The sequence below is a fragment of the Triturus cristatus genome, chromosome 4_1 (genome assembly GCF_964204655.1).
Source record: "Triturus cristatus chromosome 4_1, aTriCri1.1, whole genome shotgun sequence".
NCBI lineage: Eukaryota > Metazoa > Chordata > Amphibia > Caudata > Salamandridae > Triturus > Triturus cristatus.
In genome coordinates, this window is record NC_140585.1 from 445,914,401 (window position 1) to 445,920,400 (window position 6,000).

The window sequence follows — 6,000 nt, forward strand, 5'->3', positions numbered from 1 at the left end:
CAATTTCTTCTTCTGTGGACTTTTATCCTTACCCAGTCTCCTGGGCTCAGATCATGGGCTGGCTTCCTTTCAAGGGTAGTGGCATCCGCTCTAACCTGATGAAACACAGAATGAACTGCGTCAGCCAGGCCTTTACAGTATTCCAACACCATGTCATCAGTTATTGTCATCAGCTTGTTGACTGGAATGTACACATGCCTCATCGCTCGTCCCATAACTATTTCATGAGGACTTAACCCTGTGGTTCTGTCTGGTGTTGCTCTAATTGTCATTAAAACAAGAGGCAAGACATCAGGCCATTTCATACCAGTGGCTAAACACATTTTCCCAATTCTGTTTTTGATTATACCATTCACCTGTTCAACCACACCAGAAGCCTCTGGTCGGTAGGCACAATGTAGTTTCTGTTGTACATTCAATGCTTCACAAATCAATTTTACAATCTCGTTATGGAAATGTCCTCCTCTGTCTGATTCAAGAGTCACTGGGAACCCATACCTGGGGATGAATTCTCTCAAAAGTAGCTTTGCCACTGTCATCCCATCATTGCTTCGTGTTGGGAATGCTTCCACCCACCTGGAGAATAGGCAAACTACAACCATGACATACCTCAGTCTGTTACATGGAGGCATTTCAATGAAGTCAACCTGCATTCTGGTAATAGGTCCACCCTCTCGGCCTATGGTTCCTAGACTCACCACTGTCTTTCTCCCAGGATTGTACTGCTGACATATTAGGCATCTCTGACATAGGCTTTCTGCTACAAGTCTGAAATTTGGATTGTACCAGGTCTGCTTAAAAGACCTTATCATGGCGTCTCTCCCTATATGTCCCTGGCCATGATACATCCGTGCCATGGTAGACATCATGCTATCAGGCATCACTGGTCTTCCATCTCGATAGACCCACACACGGTCCTTTTCTCTTGGTGCACACCCTGCTTTTATCCACTGTTTCATTTCCTCATCTCCTGATTCTTCCTGCAATTGTCTCACTTCTTCCCAAGTTCCTACTGTGTTAGTAAACATTACTGAGCAAGAAGACATTTCTCTCTCCTTGGCCCGATTGACCGAATTCTGGTTCCGTGCACAATACTGTGCCATATCATTCACATACCTGTTTCCAGTAGTGATGTAATCACTACCTTGACTATGGGCAGCACATTTTACCACAGCCAATTGTTTAGGCAGCTGTATCGCCTCAATCAACTTTCCAACCACTTCAGCATTATTTATAGGGGTTCCACTTGAGGTCAGGAAACCTCTTTGTAGCCAAAGCTGGCCGAAATCATGGACAACCCCGAAGCCATACTGGCTGTCAGTTATCACAGTCACTCTCACACTTTTCCAAATTTTGCATGCTTTGGTCAAAGCAACAAGCTCAGCTACTTGGGCTGACCTCACTCCTTTCAAATAAGATGATTCCATCACTGCTGCAACCGTGCATACTGCATATGCTGCGCTTAGCACTCCTTCATCTGTTCTCAAACATGACCCATCAACAAACAACACAAAATCACTTTCTGGCAAAGGTACATCTTTTATATCTGGTCATGGTTTTGTGCAGTACTCAAGCATATCCAAACAATCATGATTTGCTTCATTTCTCACTTCCACATTCTCAGCATCAGGTAACAAAGTTGCAGGATTCACATTCACATATCTCACAAGGCTCACATTTGTTGCACCTAATATGACCTTCTCATACTTAGTCAGCCGACTATGTGTCATATACTGAGTACGACTCCTTGTCAAAAGAATCGCCACATCATGAGGTACAAACACTTTCAACGGATATCCCATCACAATACCTTCACTCTGCTCCAAACTTTGACATGTTGCAGCCACTGCTTTCAGACACCCAGGTAAAGCTGCCGCCACTGGGTCAAGCATTGATGAGAAATATGCAATTGGTCTCCTCAACCTTCCATGCTTCTGGATCAACACAGAGAGTGCACATACATTTCTCTCACTGCAATACAACTCAAACTCTTTCTCATAGTCAGGCAAGCCTAGTGCTGGTGCTTCACACAAACCCTCTTTCAATCGTTTGAATACTGCCAATTCTTCCTTGTTCAATTCAAGGGGATCTTTTACATCACTCCTTGTTAGTCGTACAAAGGGTTTTGCAATCAGGGAGAAATTGCTAATCCACTGACGGCAGTACCCCACCATTCCCAGAAACATTCTCACCTCTCTTTGGGTCATGGGGCTCTCATTCCTTTTATAATTCTGATTCTGTCTATTGTTATTTTCCTCAGACCTTTCTCAATTTTACGTCCCAAATACTGTACTTCTTTCTTACAATACTGTAATTTTGCTGGTGACACTTTCAATCCTCCGTCTGCCAAATGATTCAATAGTGCTATTGTGTCTACCTCGCAAGCTTCATGTGTTTTCAACGCCACCAAAAGGTCGTTGATATATTGCACTAGTACTGAACTTTCAGGCATTTGCAGACTTTCCAAAGATTTCTTCAACAATTGATTGAATATTGAGGGGCTCTCTGTATACCCCTGTGGGATTCGGCACCATGCCAAAATCCGCTCTCCAAAACGAAACGCAAAAATGTGCTGACTGTCATGATGCAATGGGATAGAAAAGAAAGCATGGCATAGATCAATTACTGTATACCATTCCGCATCATGGGGAATCTGGTAGGGGTGGGCGGAATTTGCGTAATCGCGTTACGCAAATCTCCGCGAAACGGTAAAAAATCTCCGCGAACATGCAGAAATTCCGCGAACACGCGGAATTGCTTGTTCGCGATGCTTTTTTCCTGTTCACAGTTGCTCTTTGCGTGCTCGGGGAGAAATATCTCGCGAACACGCATTTTGAGAACGCGAACAAGAAAAAATTTCGCGAAGTCGCGGAAAGCAGAATTTTGGGCAATTTCGCGTTCTCCGCGGAACGCGAAATTACCGAAATTCCACAAATTCCGCGAGCGGAACGCAATTTACCGCCCAGGCCTAGAATCTGGTACAGAATTACTGATGGGTTTGGCAGAATGGGACAGCATGATACCACAATTTTGTTTACCTTTCTCAAATCCTGCACTAACCTGAATTTCCCATTAGGCTTTTTCAGTCCCATTATCGGTGAATTACATGGACTATTCATAATTTCTCTTAAAATTCCTTGCTTGATCATTTTCTCAATTATTGGAGTAACCCCTTCAATTATCTCCGGTATCAGTCTGCACTGAGGAACATTTGGATAGCTTATTCCTTCCTTCAGAGTTAATTTGACTGGATCTACGTTTCTCATTAACCCTACATCTTCTCCAGTAAAATCCCACACTTCTGCCTTCACTGACTGTTTTAGTTCTTTAGGTAATTCATCAGGGTTGAATATTGCATAGGTCTCAGTTACCTCATTTTCTCTGTTAGCTATAGTCATTTTATACAGCACATCCTCATTTGGTGTTTCAAAAGCTATTCCATCTGGAGTACAGAAAATAGTGCAATTCATTTTGCACAACAGGTCCCTACCTAATAAATTCACTGGACTGGTGTCGCACATGACAAAGCGGTGCATCTCTGAAAATTTTCCTATACTAACTTTCACTGGTTCTGTCAAAAACGTTTTTATCTGTCTGTTGGACACACCAACCACTTGGACTGTTTCTTACGAAAGAGGAAGATTCTTAACATCAGCTGATCTAACAGTTGATCGAGTAGCACCAGTATCCACTAGGAAAGTAATATTTTCATCATTAACCTTCCCATCTACAAATGGTCCTGTCTGGTCTACTTCTAGAGTTGCGCCAAGTACGCACTCTTCTTCCTCCTTTCGGCACCGTCAATAGCTTTCCTCTGAGTCACTCTCATCGCGTTGCAGCCAATACTGTGAAACAGCGCGAGCGCGTGGCGGTTTATTTACCTGTTCTTCATTGTAGAATCCCGATTCATTACTATACTTCTGAGTGTTTCTGCTCTGCGGGAAAGGTGGTTTTGGCACCTGATTCTGTGAGGTAACCACCTGCTGCTGTTGCTGCAGTTGACCACTCACCTCATTCTGCACCTGCGGATTCAATGATTCATTTTCATTATTAGTACTTGGAGGGTATTTACACTCGGATTTCCAATGCCCAACCTACCGCAATTATGTCATGGGAACTTCTTTTTAGCTTCTTCTATATTACCTTTCCCTTTTCCTGGGCCAAATCTCGGTCTAGTTCCTGGGTTATTTGCTTGTTCGACCAACTGAGCTTCCTGCCTTTCAGCTACCTTTACTTGTGCCCACATTGCCTTTTCTTTTAATTTTCGCTGTTTGGCCTCAATTTCGGACTGAAATATTTAGCATGTCTCAATACTTCATCTATTTTCTTATTCTGCCAATCAACTGTATGCTGTTTTATCATGTCACCAATTTCTGGGCATAAACCATATACAAATCTGTATACAAAATGACTCAAATCCTTATCACTAAGGTTCTCATCTCCACTGAACTGCTTAAAAGCTTGAATTAGTCTCTCATAGTATGGATGCACTGATTCCTTTCCTTCCTGATGTGTTCGATCAATCTTTACCCAATCCGTCTCTTTAGGGGGCACTTTGTTTTTCAAAAATACCATAACCTGTTCATACTTCTTCATTACCTCAGGGTCTGGAGCTCCTGTCTTAGGATCCCTAGGGTATTCCTGGGTCGGCCAGTTGATCATCAACTTGCACTCTGTCCACAAATCTGCCGGAACTATTATATTGAACAGACTATTCAAATCTATCCACAGTACCTTTGACAATTTTACAAATCTGTCTACCTGCCGGTACCACTCGACGGGCTTTTCGCGTAGTCGAGGGAAATCATTCGTAAATGACAAAATGTCCTGTCTTGTCCATGGGACGTGTACATATCCTCATGGGGTATTCAGTTACTACCTTTTCTTTCTCTCTAACAGGGAATGCCGAAACTGTCCTTTCTGAGGCATCATTACGTTTTCTATACCATTTACCTCTCCATTTATCCACATCTCCCCATTTTCTCAATACAATGATTATGTCCTTAATCTGACCTGTCTGTCCCGTGGTGTTCAGATTTTCAATGTCATTTTCAGTAAAATCAACTCGATAGGGTTTCTGTAAGGCTTTTACCTTATCAATATCTATTCCCATTTCATTCGCAACTTCTCCTAGTCTTTCATGCAGATTCTTCGCTCTCCATGTCACACTTTTGCATAGGAATAACAGCTCCTCATCCTGATAAAATTTCAATTTTTCTACAGGAATAGTCCCTACAATTAATTCTTCCAATACCATCCGTAATTTAGCCACATCTATTGACTGGGATTCTTTATCTTGTCTCTGCAACCCTCTTAACCATTCACTCAGTTCTTCCACAGAAGGTCGTACCGGGTTTTCTATGCTACTCTGCTCTGGATTTCTCTGGGGTTCCAACAAAGATTCTACTGTCGTTCTACTCCTTTCAGCATAATTCTGATTTATAAAGGGATTATTTGAAACATTTGGTTCAAACATATTTATTGTCGGTCCCCATGGATTCTCAATTTGACTCCGTTCTGGACTCTCAACCAAATTATTGTTCCGGTATGGTACCGTCAAGCAATGTTCACTATCTTTTTGCTTCTCAAAAATGGGCATTACCGGACCTATGGTCACTGGAACTGTTACAGCTTCTAGATACTTAGTTAATTCTCTTATTTTCTCTGTTAATTCTAGAGTTGTTTTGGCCAATTCCGCAGAATTTTCGCTATCTATTCTATTCTCCGATTTCTTTTCTACCTCTCTGATGGAGTTTCTCTTTTCTAAATCTGGTGACATAGTCTCAGTCTTGATAATTCGTAATGTTTCTTTCATTGGGGCATTTGGTGTCAACATTTCTGGTTCTGGTCGGTACGGTGGTGGATTTTTATAAAACACACCATACAACACATCATCATCCGATTCATTTGCTCCGTAACCTCTTGATTCCACATTATTCCTTTTTTCCACACATTTTCTTCCTTCATTCTCTCCTACCGCTCTTACAGGAAACATCTTTT